The sequence below is a fragment of the Bombus bifarius genome, unplaced genomic scaffold (genome assembly GCF_011952205.1).
Source record: "Bombus bifarius isolate JDL3187 unplaced genomic scaffold, Bbif_JDL3187 scf7180000008163, whole genome shotgun sequence".
NCBI lineage: Eukaryota > Metazoa > Arthropoda > Insecta > Hymenoptera > Apidae > Bombus > Bombus bifarius.
Genome location: NW_022884485.1, coordinates 1,845,059 through 1,862,528, shown reverse-complemented (window position 1 = coordinate 1,862,528; position 17,470 = coordinate 1,845,059). Strand labels below are relative to the sequence as shown.

General features: G+C 44.6%; 1 protein-coding gene across 3 annotated transcripts in view; it reads left to right on the top strand.

The window, feature by feature from the left end:
• Positions 1 to 7,323: 7,323 nt before the first annotated feature.
• The window catches only part of LOC117208878 (CUGBP Elav-like family member 4), a 535,997-nt gene continuing 525,850 nt past the window's right edge, over positions 7,324 to 17,470 (top strand). For all 3 annotated transcript variants that reach the window (XM_033450368.1, XM_033450366.1, XM_033450372.1), the window contains exon 1: positions 7,324 to 8,734. The gene's annotated coding sequence lies outside the window, so the exon portion shown is untranslated. The remainder of the gene's footprint in view (positions 8,735 to 17,470) is intronic.

Genomic DNA, 17,470 nt, shown 5'->3' with positions numbered 1-17,470 from the left:
ACGAGTATAGGATACACAGCGAGAGGAGAGCGTGGCAAGAGCTCGAGTTAGGGAAAGGTAGTACTCAACGGCGACAAGGCTGCAACCGACACGGCAGTCTTGTAGTTTCGAAACAGCTCTCCAATTTTAATGAGACCCGTCTATTTCTCCGTGATTCTGTCTCTGTGTTATGGTCTGTCTTCGTGTAATTATATTTTGATTCCTCGAACTGCGTGGCTTCGTCTCCGCACCCCTCCTTTTTAACCGTTCGCTGCCCATCCCTTGTCACGGTTTCGAACGAAACTTTTCCTCCCTTTCTCCGGTCCTTGTCCCCGGTATGACGTCCGTCCTTCTTCACGGTATTATCTTCTTACCGTCCTTACCCTTTTTCTTTCTCTTTCGTACTTCCGGCAAGGTAGCAGAAGGTTGCTGTGAATGCTAATACATCCACCTCTTTGACCCCCCCCTCTCCCCTCCCTTTCTCGCCCTCTCTCTCTCTCTCTCTCTCTCTCTCTCTCTCGCTCTTGGCTAGTAGCATTGACTGGCCGGATCATGGTAGTCCACCGCTTTCCTTTCCACCCTTCTCGGTCACCATTCTCTGCTCCGACGGTCGCCACGGCTGTCCTCCTTCCGGTTGCCGGCGTTCGACCAATTTGTTTTGCCCTACAGATTGAGTTACAATTCAGCGTAAACAGAAAACTACCACCTCGACTCTGTTCACGGAAACTCGCTTTACATCCCCTTTATTTTACTGGCCGCTCCATTGGCTGCCACTTCGGCGTTCTTACTTAATTATCGGGTAGTTACGATACTTTGGTAACTTCCACCGTCGATATTCGGGAACAATTCCTTCGTCCCTCGTTCCTTTTTCGATTCTGTAATCTCGATTCCCAATCTCGTTGTCAGTGACGTCATAACATATTAACGAGCGCATAAAGCCGTAACTTTTCGAATCGAGAAAAGAAGATAATTAACGGTCTTAACGACCGTTTGCCGCGCGTACATAGACGCACAGTTATACGCGTGTGTGCGATTGAATTTGCATGAACCGATCGCAACTGTGGAGAGAGGGAGTGGGGGCGGAGGCGGCAGCGTTCGAAACACAATACAATTCGATGCTACAATTCACAATCAAACGGTATCGAGATGCAACGAACGGTGGAATCGTGCCTCGGCCGTCGGCATAATTTAAGCGACAAACGTATATCATTTTGTCGTTCAATTAAATGTATTAAAATATAAATCTTGATATCGGCGGTGGCCGCAGAATAGAACCAAATGAAATCATTTCCTTTCAATTGCAAGCGTTTGTGCAGTAGAGTGGATTTAAAGAGGACGCGTCCATCGATTCGCGTATATATATATATATATATATATATATATGTATATATATATGCATGTATATATGCATGTATATCGATGCGAACGATAACTACGAGTTTAACTCTCGCGAGCGGTTTGCTCGTTTCAGCGTATTTAACAGCAGTGTAGCAAAGGGCTCAGCTGTTGGGGTGGTTGGCACATGGGGACCATGGCACACGCCATTACAATGGCAACCAACCCCGCTACCAGCCTTCCCGCAATCTCTCTCTTCTCTCTCGACACGAGGTTCACGAGGGCTGTCTGTCCGCTCATTCCGTTCGTTCGTCCGTACGCTCGTTCGTCCGTCTCTTCGTCTGCATGCACGGGCGTATGTTATCCCACTTTTTTTGCCACAGGGCCTCTCTACATCGACTCTTCTCTCCGTCTCTCCTACCCTCGCGAATCGATCCAGTCAGAACGCATCGCCCTTTAGCCCATTGAAAATTGCTAGGATTCGGAACAATTTGGTGTTCGAATTGACGATGCAGGAATTGTTGTTTTTAATCCGGAAAACGAAATCCTCTTTATAACGGTACTCCGTTGTCCTGCAAATAATACCGCTTACCGACATCTTTACGTGCGACTTAATCGTCGCCGATCGCATCCTTCGGCGGCCTCCCCCTGCTTTCCCTGCCATCCCGTAGCAACCTTAAACGTTTACCTTAAACGAATGGTAAACAGCGTCGAACAGAAGTAATCTACTATCGAGGGTAGCTTCCGTCGTGGAGAAGGATCCATTAAAATAACGAGTACGCGTATTGTTTCGACATAAATAGGCAGAAGCAGCAGTTGGCGAGAAAGAAGCGGCTGGCAATACTTTGGCAGATTCTAGACAGCGAGTGTGTGAGTGTGAACACCCTCCTAAGAAGGATTTGTACAATAGAATGGAGCAAGGCACTGGGGAAATAAGGTAATACCTACGGCTTTGTCTCGATCGAGGGCAAGAAGAGTCGCGTTGTTCGGGGAAGTAAAGGACCTCGGGTTGCACCACCTTATTCTTCTGAAACGATGCACTTTCTCTTTCTCGCTTGTTTCTGGTCCGTGGTCGTGTCGAAAGAGAGCCCACTCGATTCATGTGGCTATCGCTCCGATATGAAACTAAAATTACACGACAATGGAAGGCATAAGGAAGAAGTTTCGAGCAACGTCGATGCTTGGTTACCGGAAAATTCCGAGCCGGCGAGCACGAAGAATGGGAATTCCCATCGTGAAGGCAGCAGGAGGTAGGACCTTGAGATGGGAAGCATAACCTACGATGCATTTTCTCTCGTTGTTCCAGCGGATGCGAAGTTCTCCGCAAAGCCACATCGGCCCGTCGCGGCGTCGTGCCGCTCAGATACATTCGTAGGAGAACAAGAGCCGTGAAATTCTTTAGCAGAAGCTTCTGCACAGAATACATGGTCTTTTTTGTCGAATATCTATCCTATCTTCTATGTTACGCGATTCCTCTATTCGAGAAATTAACTAATTATTACGTACTTTTTTAAATAATCTCATTCGCACCGAAGATGTAACGCGTTTCCACTCAATTTTAACGCGGTACTAGTAGATGGAATTGATTGTAACAACTTGCGTGGAACGTTGTGAAACGAGCAACGCGTAGTTACGCATTACGTGATGCATTAGAACGAAACGACTGTCTTTAGGAAGACACGAAACGTTTTATACTACTGATGTTCAATTGTACGCAATGTACGACGATATAACACGTAGGTTCAAGTGAAAATGTCGGTTATTAGCGATTGTTGCTGTTATTAGAAACGCTGAGCGATGTACGGTAACGAGGCAGAGTTTTGTAGAAAATTTAAGAGCTCCATCGTTTTAGGTTTACGTACGAAGGCGATGCATAGTTGAAAGCGGGAAGATAATCGAGACGACGCGACGGAAGCATGTCGGTATTCGGAATCTCATGGTAAAGCTCCTCTTCTGCTTCCTCGTTCGTCTTCTCCTTCTTTATATATTCACTCTTTAGTTTAGAGCAGGCTCCCTTACTTCTTTTCTGGCTGGTCTAATGTCCTAATCTTTCGTGTGTGAAGAATTGGACTGGGCCAAATGAAATTTGCATAATCGTTACTAGCGTGCCCTTACGAGGGGTTGTTCCGACGATCCGCTCTGGGCTCTTTTGACTCGAAGGATAGAAGACGGCCGGCATCGCGATCCGCTTGATTGCTAAGGAAAACATTTTAGTTGATATACCAACTTATTATCTCGAAGTGACGAGCGAATATAATTTTGCGCAGCATCGGAACTCTGAATCAAAGAGGGTAAAGCGATACAAACAGACAGACAGACAGACAGAGAAAGAGAGAGAGAGAGAGAGAGAGGCTGACACGGGGGCAGTAGGGGGAGGGGTTTGTAAAATAAACATTTGGTTGGTTTATTCTTATATTCGGCGCACACGCGTTCAATGGAATGCCTCGTCTAGAATTCGATAATAAATCGCAAACGGAATATCGAATACTTTTAATAATCGAATCGTTCGACTCGAATAAAGGGAGAATACTCGGCGACACTCCAACTGTATCTAAATTGTAAATGTCGTTAAACTGTAGCTCTTAGTCGTCGTTAGAGATGCATCGTTGAAGCTACAAGCTGTAGGAGCAATATGGGCGCTGGTAAATTACAAGGGTTTGCATTCAGGCCAACGTTTGCAGCTATCCAGTTACTTTCAATTGGTTAAAGTATCCAAGAATTGCTGCAGTGTCCCCGATCGATCTTTAATAAGCGTCTCCTTCGGATAAGGATCCAGGGTGGTGTATATAGGAGAAGGGCCTTGAAGTTACCGAGGTGTAGGGAAGGAGGAGTATAGGAATAACGTAGAACGCGTTGGCTAGGTCAGGAGGTTCAGAAGCCACCGGAGCCGATAAGGGCTTGCCAGCCATGCCCGTTAACGACTATGTAAATTGACGGGTCTATTTATTCTAGTCATCGTATCGAAACTCCGTCAGATGAAAACATCAGGCTCCAGTTTCTCAGAATCGCACTTCCGTTTGCGCACCATCGAGCAACCGCTTGTTTTACCGGTCTTTTCTAACACATCGTTTCCGATTTATCTCCTTCAACGTTCGGATTAGATGATACGTCTATGAGTAATTATAATTTGCCCCACCTTTCGAGCATTACACTCGTCTTTTTTCTCTAGATCGACGTGATGTACACGTTTTACGTTCGAGTGAAATCGCAAATAACTTTAGTGGCCGCGAAATTGCTTCTTCGACGGATACTCGATAAGAGAGTGGGCTATCATAACGCGCTGTCCGACCATTTTATTGCAATGCTAAAGTAGGTATTGATCCGAATCCAAGAGAATCACGAACTAAGGTGCTCGACGACCATCGATCCGTCGTGGAGAAAGAGGAGGAGGAGGTGAAGGAGAAAGAGGAGGAGGGTAATCATTTTCCGTGTCCTCCTGCTTCTCCTCCTCTTCCGTCGGTTATCCGAATTGGGTTCGAGGGGGTCTCGTAGCAAAGTTGGGGACTAGGAGAGGACACAAACACCTCCTTTCGGGTGTCGAGAAGGAGAAGGGATCGGTAGGCCCCGGGTGGCGCAGAGAAGCGAAGGAGATCGAAGGAAGGAGAAGAGAGACGGAAAGAGAAAACGGTGGAAAGTACGAGACGGAGAGAGAATTGCTTTCTCTCTCAGTTTGGAATGAGAGGATGCATGAGAGACTGCTCCAGACCGTGGAGAGAGCGGAGTGAGGGTGCTGCCTTGGGGTTCATTATTCAGGGCTATTGATTTCCATCCACCTCCTACCATCAGCCCACCCAACACCACCAACGACCAAGAGCAAACGAGAAAGAACAAGCGAGATGGGATCAGAAAGAGATTGACGGGCGGCCGTTCTCTTTCTTTCTTTCTTTCTTTCTTTCTTCCCTTCCCTTTCCTTTCCTTTCCTTTCCTTTCCTTTCCTTTCCTTTCCTTTCCTTCCCTTTCCTTTCCTTTCCTTTCCTTTCCCTACCCTTCCCTTCCCTTCCTTTCCCTTCTCTTCTGTTCCACTCTTTCTGTACCCCCCTATTTGTCTCTTTTGGTTCTCGCTCTCGTTTGCTCTCCTTGACTGTTCTATTCCTACTGCATCAACCTACATACTAACTGACATGCACTTAAACCAGCTACTCTACGTACAAGGAGTAGGAAACTCGTAGCATCAATTGCTATCTTCCACGAGTAATTCGACTATTTCGTTCTGAGAACGGTATATCGATGATATCTTCGATAAAGTAACATTTCCCTTGTGTTATCGGTTTCAATAAGAAAACTATCAATACACAACCGCGTTCCCGCTTGAAATCAATAGAGTTCTTATTTATCTTAATATCTAAATTTCGAAATCCATGAAACTGTCCAAACAGGCAGAAACGCGATTACCCGTTAATATTTATTATTCGATCCATTTGTGACAAAATGATACGAACTTTTCCAGCTAACTACGCTTGCTGTCTTTCGTTTAAATCATACCATTTTTTTTTTATCGTCTGTCGTTGTTAATAAAAGAGAAATCCATCGATACTCGTCCGAAATCTAGAAGATTTTCATTCGTGCTAATATCTACATTTAAAAATCCACGAAAACTCTCGATATCTTCTCGCCGATCCTTCGTCTTGGATTTGTCGATTTCTCTGTCGTCTTCTGTGGAGTTAACAGAGTTAGGCCACAACTTCCGTCGAAACTTTCTACCCGTAACGACGGTCCGAAGGAACTTGCGAGCTTTCTCTTTGAAATCCCTTGCTCGCGGTTTTCCGTCTGTGAGAAATCACCTTAAGGATCATGGGTATCACCGCCAGAGGGATACTCGTACGATCTTTATCCAGCATTCGATTTTTGTGAACACGCGCAAAAGGATATGTAGTTAAGAGCAAGACGATGTGGAAGCATCAGGAAAAGCATAATTGATACTAATTGCAAATCGTTCGTTCTTCCTCTTTCGATTTGTTATTTCGATCAAAAAGCAATAAACGTACGGAATATAGCTTTCGTTGGAAATATTCCATTGGAAAAATGCACGAGTTCATAAAGAGCGATGAAACGTTGACAGAATGTTGTTTTAACGATGATTTATGGAGCGTGATCAAGAGTTCTTTAGTAGAGTTTACCTCGCTTTTCATTTTAATTCTACAAACGTCATGTACATTTTAGAGAGGGACCGTGTGGTTAAGAATAAAAGAATTGTTATACAGGCTTTACGTTGAAATCATTTATGACGTTGATCTATCGTTATCGGTGAAACGGAAACCTTTTCTACGTGCATGATACTGCTGGTTGAATTTTTTCTTGTATATAAAATCAGTAGTCACAGGTATCGTTTGAAAACTCGTTTAATTTATCACCATCCCATCTTAAAATAGCGTTGGACGTCTCGTTGACTCGTGTTAAAAAATACTTGCTTTTGTTATTTAGCAAGGTGAGAAGTTTGGAATACACGTTTGCGCACGATCGTTTCGTTAAGTTGATAAGAAGTTGCTCGTAAACCAAATCCGTTACTTTCAAACACAACTTGGTGCGATTCGTGTTCGCGAAACGAAGAGATACGTTTGGATAGGAAGGAAAATAAAAATCGGTATGGGGATTATCGTATCAGCCGTATCAACCAATTACTATTCGCATAATATTCGCGTGAAATGGGTTTGCTGGTTCTGTTCGTTGGTAAGGTTGGTCCGGTGCAATCGTTTGACCTGTTTGACCGTGTCCAACGTTGCGTAACGTAAAACTCCATTAGGTGTTAGCTCCTCCGTTGACGGTTAAACCGTTACTCGGTCTCTGGTCGTAGGTAGAAACGAGTGGAGTGGAGTCGAATCGTCGACGTAGACCAGTGATACATATATGCGACCGGCGGTACACCGGCGCGGCATAGAGAGAGGTATACCGCTGGAGCGGTGGTGTATCTATAGGGATTGCAGCGCCGCAGGCGCCGGCGCGAAACGCTCGCTCGCGAGACCACCTCCGCGTGGTAGGCTCATGACGTCAGCTATCCTCAGTGTGCGGAGAGCGACCGCAGTGTACACCATCTCCACGTTTTGGCAAAGAAGGCAGCACCAGCATCGTTGCTGAGCGAACGAGTTCTCTCACGTCGTACCGATCAGCTGGACGAGCATAGTGTCGTTTGTCACAAACCCCTTCCCTGCCTTCTCGTTCAGGTTGTTTCTCGCCGCGATACAGACTTTGTCGATCACACGCGTGTCAAACACGCGAACTCTGGTCGCGGTGGTAGATCGAGTGCGTCGATTTGAAGCGAAAACAAAAGAGGATCGAGTTTTCTTTCCGCGGCTGACGAACCAGGCTGGCTGGTGTCTTTTCGTTGTTTCGATCGACAAGGTAACGAATCCCTTTCTTGATGAGTACGACGACGCCGTCAACAATCACGGTCGGTAGCCACGCGGTTGACGCTCTCACCGCCGGTACCAGCATCTCCGAAGGGGCTGACACCTAGCACGAGGAGCGTCTGCTGCGGAGCTAGCGGAGGAGGAACGATTCCGGGGGGACCATCTTCCCTTCCATCGTGATATAGTGCTGTTGTGGTTGTTATTGTTGTTATTATTGATATTTGATGATACACGTGCTCAGGTGTCGCGACTACTGACTACGCGGCTTACAATTTCAGATTGTCTTTTTAACGCGTCGTATAAAGATCTAATTTTACTAGTTGTCCTTCCGGTTTTAAAGTGTCGTCCTATGATCCGAGTGTTTCACGATCCAAGTCGGAGGACGGGAGTATCAACGACGTTCCAACTCCTTTCGAGATCGGCCAAACGATTTCGAGGTTCGACAGATTTCGTTTAGTCGGGCTGATCGTCTACGCGAGGTCGACGACACGTGGATCCGAATCCGATCGTTCCTAGCTCACGTGGTCGTCGAACTACTACCGGCGACACCCTGATAGTGGCGCTTTAGCGATACTCACGGATGTTCCTCACGTTGAAAAGAGCTGCTCGTGATCAGTTTGAAAGTTGCCGGCTACCTGTGTGCCTGTTGAATTTTTATTGATGTTCTATAGCGACGTTGTAACATCGAACGTGATCCGGTGAGTGCCCGGCCGAGTGAAAAGAACGAAACCAAGAGGAAAGAAAAGCGAGATTTTCCTCGTCGAACGATATTTCCATTCTGCTGTCGAGGAATTGAAACGCGTGTGTGTGTGTTACTTTCATGTCGCGAATAGAAGGAGAGGGATGACGGTGCATCGTCGTTGTGCTGCAGATACCGTCGAAAAGGACGAAGAAGGCTCGTGAATTGCTTAAACGACGATCATCAGTGCTATAACGAGACACTAGTACCGCGTCGTTGTTTACGAGATTCTTCGTAGGATTTTTCGGATCCGCAAACACGCGGAATTAAGCAGGCAGCGTGGAGCGCTCGGCGATCGTGTGGCCGCGCGCCGCGGACCTCTACCTTTACCAACCAGGTAAATCAACGTTCTTTCACGAAACAGACCTTTTCGTCGAATACTCCTCTTTCCGACTCTATTTCGATGTTCCGCGAGAACCGTGCCAGCAAGTATGCCACGACGAGTGTATTTTCTTACGATAGACGTTGATATTTTCTGTCGAGTACGACCTGTGGAAAGCGTACAAATATTTACGAAAGTTTCACTTTTCGAGGATTCTGGGAAAGTTTGCACTTTGCGATAAAATTTAGATCAACGATTATTGGGAACTTTTCTTTTAACTTGCCGTTCGAAAGTTATAATATCCGTAGCGTCGAATTCGAACGAACAATTTATGCGACGAACTGGCATAGAAATCCGCGTCGTCTAAAAGTTGCTATTTTTAGTCTCGCAACTAGTTTGTCGAGCAGGTATCAAGCGATCAACCGATTCTGAGGAAAAAACATTGCGATGCACGGTGGCAAGTATACTCTCTCTCTCTCTCTCTCTCTCTTTATGTTTTATATCTTTCCTCTAATATATTAATACTTGCATCGCTAAATATCAATCGTTGTTTCCCTACAATCGCTCTCTTATCTCACCAGTTTCTATCGCTAAGGATGCTGTTTGTGGGAGTTGTTATAAATTATAAATAAACAGGTGGTAGTAAATAGAAAAGGATACGAAACGTAAAATAGAAATAATTCGTCGTTGGTTAGCTAGAATGTCTTCGGCATTCGTCAGTCCGAACGTCACATTTTTCGCACTCGCAATAAGACGAGAATGCGCAGCTTCCAAAAAGATAGCAAAGAGCTTCTTATGGTATGCCGAGCCATTCTTCAGTGCCTAAGCAACGAGCTTTCGTCGCATCGAGCGAGGGTGCATTCTTGTGCCACTACTGGATCTCCCAAGCATATCCCAAGTATGCTCAATAGGATTCATATCCGGTGACAAAGGGCGTGCTATTTTTCCGTGACGTCGCGCGTACCCTTACTTGCTCTTTTCTCTTCGCGAAACTCATCTTCTGAAACTTGGGAATGTTGCATATTGAATGGATATCCTTAGTACACGATGCCTGTCGTGTCGTATTCTAGGCTATTGCGCGATCGTACAGTGACGGAATCTTTAAAAATTTAGACGTCGTTCGAACACTTGTAGCCTACGACTCTAGTAGCATGCCAGAATTTATATGCCAAAGGGAACAGTCTGATCTTAATGGAATCTTTACTATGTTTTATAAAAAGGAACTCTTCAGGTACGCGAATGATAAGTTGATAAGCTTTATTGGTCTGTCCAAATCGGAATCTGCGTAATCTATATCGAGCCGTTTATACGAAGCGTTACTTTAACGATAGAAAACTTTATGCAATGTTGCATGGTTGTGAACAACTATGATATTAAAAGTTGTGGCTAATATAATTAACGATTGCTGAAAGATAAAAGTATTTTATCTATATAAAATTATTTAATTAAGGAAGCTCTACGTTGTACGATAAAATTCTTTATCTAAAATATATACTAATTTCTATGCATATCGGACAGTATATTTTTCATCGTAGCGATACACAAGATATTCCCTTCTTTCCAGAAGATGATTCGCGACGCGTAAGTACCGTTTATCCGTGGTTACAACAGATTCTTCCAGAGGAAGCGGTGCCAGAGTCGATCACCGAGGAATCGAATGAGTCGTAGAGGAAGGCGATTAAATTTTTGCGTGTTTGCGGTCGCGCAGTGGGTCTATAGCCGATGCCACTTGAGTTTTGGTTTTGGCAGCGCTTCCAAGAGTGTTTCTCCCTTGTATTTGCAATCGAGGCAGGTTACAGCCTGACCCGAATCTTTAAGCCAGACCACGGTCACGGGATGCCCCGACTAGCAAGCACGTAGTAACCTACACGCCAGGCTGTGCCAGGAGCGTCTTCCTACCTCTCTCTTTATTTCTTTCTTTTCCTTGGCTCCTGCCTAAAACTTTTCCCCTATCCGGTCCCCTTCCCTTTCCTTTGGGTTTCACAGGGATACGCTCCACATAGGACCACAGAGATTCGATATTATACTGGTCGAAACAATATTTGTTATCTGCATCGGATGTAGAAAGGAACTTGCGAAGTAAAGATTCCACCAGCTGAAACTTTTACAACAGCGACAGAAATTTTCTTTCAATTTCTTCTAGCAAACGAGAAAGGTGTACGTTCCGCGAGAAGTATCTGTGAAAATCGTATTCTACTGTACGTAGGTAAAAGGGGTACTATGGTAGAAGTGTTTGATGAAACAAAACCACCGTACTGTGTGTGTGTGTGCGCGCGCGCGAGAGAGAGAGAGAAAAGTATCTCATTGCTAACTGGCTTGATAACAGAATTTGTGCGGTGCTGCGTTTGTCTATTTTTATCTTAATAAATTCCGGTGTAACGCCTGAAGGGGTTCCTTAGTATTCCGGACACATTTCGAACGCGATGTTGGTAAAGAGTCGCACTTGTTGGCGTCCAGGGACACGAAGATGTTGGACGTGGGACACGGAGGAGTCGGCGAAGATTCGGTGGTAGTAGCAGGGTGAGGATCGCACTCGCAGGGACACTGGAAAGCGAAGCGAGTGCGCAGTGGTCAACTCGGATGGTCCCCCGGGAGATTTCTGGACCGCAGTTCTAAATCAGGTTTCATTCCCTCGGCGAGTCTCCGGCGCCTCAACCCCTTCGCCTCGTCGAACCTGGTTCCGATATACCGTACAAAACGAACCAACAGTACGCTACAATTCCTTTTTTCTGCGCCCGGCAATTTTCTCCTACGTGCCGGATAGCATCGAGCGCGTACCCGGAAAATAACCCGAAATGAGAAAATACTCTAACAGCATGAGGTACACGTTCGGAGATAGGAAAGAGGCACTGGTAAATTTCTGCCGTTCCAGTTCAATTTTTCGAAATCGACCGGAGAAGATCGTCGTTGGAGCGAAATGGCGTCTGTCGAAGTATCATATCGTGTGTGAACGTGTTAAGTCGAAGGTAACGAGTCGACGATAGGGGAAGCAGGCTGAAGGGGACGATCGTTCGACCGAGAGATCTGCACTAGGCACATGCATTATCGTAAACGATATCGCCCTCAGCCAGACGCGGGTTACACACGTTTACGTCCTTTACGCGCTTGTGTGTGTCGCGTAAGGTGAAACAACCACACGTATTTACTTACGTACTGCGTATGTGGTAGAGAAACTTAGAGAGAGAGAGAGAGAGAGAGAGACAGACAGACAGAGACAATGACAGAGAGTATACGAAAGGAGTTACACGTTTTGTCATCTAGACCTGTGCAAACAACTTGCTAGGCGCCTTCGAGTACCTATCCATGACCTCGAGAATGAGTACGGATTATTTACATTCTACGCGATTCAAACAACATAACGTCTCGTGCTCTAACTTGTCTACATTGCTGCTTTCATGCATTTTTTCATGTTCGATCTTCCAATTTTTATTCTACGTTTATTCTATGTTGTATAGTTCGACTTGTCAATGGTGAAACTCGTAATTCTTTTGTTGTAATATTGCCAAATAACTACTAAATGAAATTCTTGAATAGAAGTTTTAAACTTTATTTCTAAATTGATTTTGTGCTTTTAAATATTTTCAAGAAAATGATTTTTACGTTAATATTTTCTCATAATAATCGTTGAAATTTTGCGCGTACGGGAAACGAAGGAGATAATTTTACGAAGATCGGCGTTTGAAATTAAAACAGAAATAGCCTTTGTACCCGTCTTATCTCAACGCCTTTTGCAAGTCTACGCGAATCTACGCAAATTTACGGTGTGCTTGTTGGCGCGAGTGGCACGAGCGTGCGTATATTTCAGCGCGAAAGTTAGAAACTACTGTCGCCTTTGTACCATTATGGCCAGGATATTACAGAAAAAGATACTCGCCGCTCTCTTCGTATCGTAGCGGTATATGCAACGTAATGGCGACCTATACTGCAACATCTATAAACATAGATCAAGCTCAACAATAAGGCACCGGTAAGCGTATTGACATTTTATACTTCCTAGCAGCCGGTGACTGGTTGCCTGGGCGATCGTTGGAGCGTTACTCGAACCGCAATACCATCAACAGATGGAAGACGTAGCATTTTCTTCGCGATTCTCCGCACGACGAAATGCTAATAGACGTAAACAGATACCGCAGGAACGTTTATGAATCACTACGATCGAAGGAATCGGCCGGGAAACGGCAATTTGATCGCCTTTTACGGAGAAAAAGAATTGTCTTCCTTTTCGCTGAAGCATCTAAAGCAGAAGTCGTTCTTCGTTGCGTTACGTACGATAACGTTGAAAAAGCCGCTTCTTTTCACGACCTGGAAATTTGATGGTCGATGAACGAGAGTGATCTATATCACCATCTATTCCGAGATATCGTTGTTTAATTACTGTACCTAGTCGACAAATAAATAGTAGAATAATCAAATTTGTTGGATCGACGGAAGGAGAAGTCTGTAACTAGGAGATTGTTAACCTGATTCTAAAGCGTATGGCTGATATTGGGTTAATACGGTGAAAGTCCTCGGAGAGAACTCCCCTCTGAATTGTGTTACCGGAACAGCGACGTCTGAACGTAACGCCTCGTTCCACTTAGCTGGGTGCGTAACTACGACAAGTAGATATAGTCTGTGTATAGTCAGACGTGACGTGTCGTTCAAACACGTTGCGCCCCTATTATTTTCCTCCACTCCGTACCTTTTACATAAATAGCTTTATTTGCGTATTGTAAACATGTCTTCAAACGCTCACGGTAATAACATTGGAATTGAGCAGGGACATACAGAGTCGTACCACGTGATATTAGCGTCTAATCATTTTTTGTTACATAAATATTTTCACCTTATTTATTTACGTTTCTAGTACGATATTTTGTGTTCAAACGTTGTTCGTATGGACATTTTCTGGTCAAACGTTTGCAAATCATTTTATAAATCTAAAAGTAGTACTATCTTCGTTTGTCCCAAAGATTTCGGTACGCTCTAGCACCGACGAGAAAAGCTACATTTTTATCACAGTCACGTACACCGTTTAATTTATGTCAGACTTCAGCTGAACCATTATTTCACTGGTAACCTTAATTTTAAAGCAACTAGATTATCCAACGTTATCAAAATAGTAAATTTAATTGCGTGACAGTTCCCTGAAAATTCGGACACGAATAGTTTATTCAGCGCGATTGCGAGCAGTAATTACGCGTATTTTCCTGTTAAACAAATTTTACGTCGCTACGTTTTAATAACGGTCTATAAAATTACAATTCTTCGAATGTTTGAATCGTTCGAAGAGAGTTTGGAAGGAAGTTGCACGATATCTACACGTGAACTACATTTTCGCGTACGAGCGAGCGATTTTGAATACCTTCTTTCCGACTTTTCCCCGCATATTGTTTCTTATCGTATTTATCCCTTCGATAGCGACTTCCGTGCCAGCTACTGTATTTTGTTTTTCGCGTGACGATATTGCATATCACGGAGATATGTCGAGAAGGGCTAGAGGAGTCGATGGAAATGCAAAGAGAGGGAAAGAAGGGCGTGAAACATTCAACCACGCAGATGAAACTGCGAGGGTTCACGCTCTCTCACATCAAAAGCAATTTATACGATTATTGTCTAGTGTCTTCGATGCACCTTAATCAAATAAGCCATGCTACGTCGACGACGCTGGAAAATTGAGACATTGAAGATACTTTGAATCGTCGTACTTTGAAACGCACAACGTGGAAAATGTTCTCTCGCTTGATCCGACGCCGTGCATATACAACGAGACAAATAGATCGCGCCGCTTCTTGCTCGATACGCAAACGAAAGAACAAAGATTCTCGATCTGCGACTTATCACGGGATGGTACGATATTCGCGTAAACGCAAGAATTTCCAAATATCTCGAGCAGCGGGTTTTATTTCAAATTTCTGTTAAATTTTTTCTTTTCCCCTATCGCATAATCTAAAGTAGGAAAATATTTGCGATGGAATATTGCAGCGAGTACTCAATTGTGACGATTTTCCCTAAAATGAAAGACGAAATCAAACGCGTAAACGTACGATAATATTTACTCGAGGTAGAATTTCTATATAAAAAAAAAGTAGTTGGTAATAGGGGAAAGTTTCACACCGTACAGTCCTTCAGCTGTTCGCCACGTCAGATTCGTTAACGTTGGTCTGGGAAATGTTTTCAAATACCGCAACTTGGAATAAGCTACGACCACGACCGCGCTGGTGGAAACAGTGCCAAAATCTCAAGAGAAACGCGCTCGCGTCCTCTCGTCTACTCTTGGCTGCAGCGCATCCCGCCTTTCCGACCATCCCTTGTCGGCTCCCTTCGCTTTGTTATGTTAATTGTTTCAAACTCGGGGCATCATAGCTACGTTTATTTTCCATTCTCGTCGCCTTTCTCACCTTCGTGGCTCTATACAGCCGCAGCTTTCGAATACGAGCCTGTTCAAACTTCTCTTTCAGCCTTGCTCCTCGTTCTGTAAATGCTCTATGGCACGCTGTTTAATTAAAAGAATCTACGATAATCGAACTTTCCCCTCTACTTTTCAAGTAGATAATTAGAAGATGGCAAACAGCCGGTCGAAATTAGCAGTCGCCACTGATGATTCAGCAAGGTAGTTCCCCACGGTTCGTAATGTTTTTACGATTCTAACCAATCGAGAATGTTTCAGGAGGAAGCTTTTCTTTAAAACACGAAAAAGGAACTGGCAGCCGTACTAATCGATGAAAGGGTTTCTGCATCCGTGACTGTAATTAAAATATTGTACACAGTATATATAGCAATGGGAAGGGGGCAGGAGCAGGGGGAAAGAGAGACAGACAAAGGGTCGGAAGTATTAAGGCGGGATTCGTGGCTCTTTTCTACCGCGCCCTTTCACCCACCTTTTCATCGACTGACTTTTCATCCCGTCTGCCTGAGTCTGACTGTCCTCTCGTCATAGCAGCGGCGGCGTTGGTGACGCTGGCGCCTTGCATATTTTAATGTCAGCCCGGCGGAATGTAGTCAAAACTGTTATTACAGTTTTAATTAAACGAAAATTATATCGTTCCGTACATTTTTTATGCGAGTCTGAGCGCGCTGGAGCATGCTGACGAATTCAGGCTAATCGTACTCGCTGCGTCACCCACCCTTGCTATAGTCGCGTACCGTTAATCCCTATGTTTTCTGTTTCGAATATTATACAACGAACATGCGCGTTCCTCCGAGAACTTTCGCTGTTCCCACTAACTTCTACGTGGAAAATACGCGATCCATCGGCAGTTTCCTTGAATTTCACATCCGCCGCGTAAATAATACCGGCCAAAGAGCCGAGAAACCGATGAATTTTTAAGCGAAACGCTTCTGTTTACTTTTGTACGGTTCGGTGATAAATACTCGCCATCGTATGAACCGGTGTATCCATCGGTGAATAATTCTACGCTTGGCCGATAATCGTTTGATGAATTTCAAATGTAAGACGGCTGGCGTAGCTAGCAAGGCCGAAAATTTAATAACGTTAAGACCGCCATGCACCGGACGATATATCACACGCGTTACGTTGCCGGAAGATCTTTCATCTTTAAATGGCTACGCCCCGATATGTCTTCGCGCATATACGAACCTCTTACGCGTGGTATGCGAAGTACGGCCGGTATTTATGTTGCGACGATAAATTCAACCAACGTCTCAAAATGAGGTTAGAAATACGCGAGACCGCTTTCTCATGCATGCCGGTTTTTATCTCGTCGGACAATTTACGCGACGATTTTCTTTATAACAACCAACAACCCTATCTTTTCTTTCGTTTACGTTCCTATTACGTCGATATCCGAGTTAAACATGTCTGAATTCTCCTTCCTAATGTCGTATGTTTCTCTGCAAAAGTATACCGCATTAACCATTTCCTGCGAAGCGATTAGAAACTACGACAGAATTTGTTTTTTAGTACTTTAAGCTTCCGTTGCAACCTTTATACGACAAATGTGTTCCATTTCTCCAGGCATTCTAGGGCAATAGGATATTCCGCTTATTCCTATTTTTAACGCAACGAAACATGCTTTGCTTTATGGTTATAGATAATTGCTAGATGAATAAATATAGATACCATAATTGCGGCTTTCTAAATCAATTTGGACACGCCATTGTATCGCGAATCGAACGTTTTTGAACCAAACGATATTTTTTCTCGATAGATTATGTTTCGGGGTGACTTTATACTCGTCGTATCGATAATGGTTTCTTGTATTTTACAAGGTGGTAAAGGTAGACAGGGATACTGCATTCTGTAGACCGTTTAGGGAAATGTAGGAGGCCCAGGTGCGTTCATCCTAGCTCGTCTCGTTAATTCAGATCGTGGCTTCTTGGACGAAATTTTGCCGTAATTTGAAAGCCCCGTAACACGGGTACAGGAGCTTGCTAAGGCGTGGTGTTCGGTCAGTCGGTTTCCCTAGTCTTCTATGGAAAGGTTAGGCTCTCTCTCCATCTCTGTATCCCTTTCCTTTCCTCTCGTCTCTAGGTCTCCCGTTCTTTCTAGCGGAAGCAAGCAACTCCTTTGGCCTTTCCTGTAAAGGGTGACCTGACCGCAGGATCTCGGGCTCTCGCTATCGACGTTGCTTGTGCACCGGTTCTACAGAGAGAAGGGTAAAGGAAGGCATGGTTTGCTTCGCAGCTTCGTGTCGGGCTACCCAATGGATAGCCTGGCTAGCACCAAAGATGTCAGCACGGCATAATATTATCCCAAATGTCCCCCCCCCCCCAGTTCGGAATTTACTCTGAAATACATAAGTTTGCGGT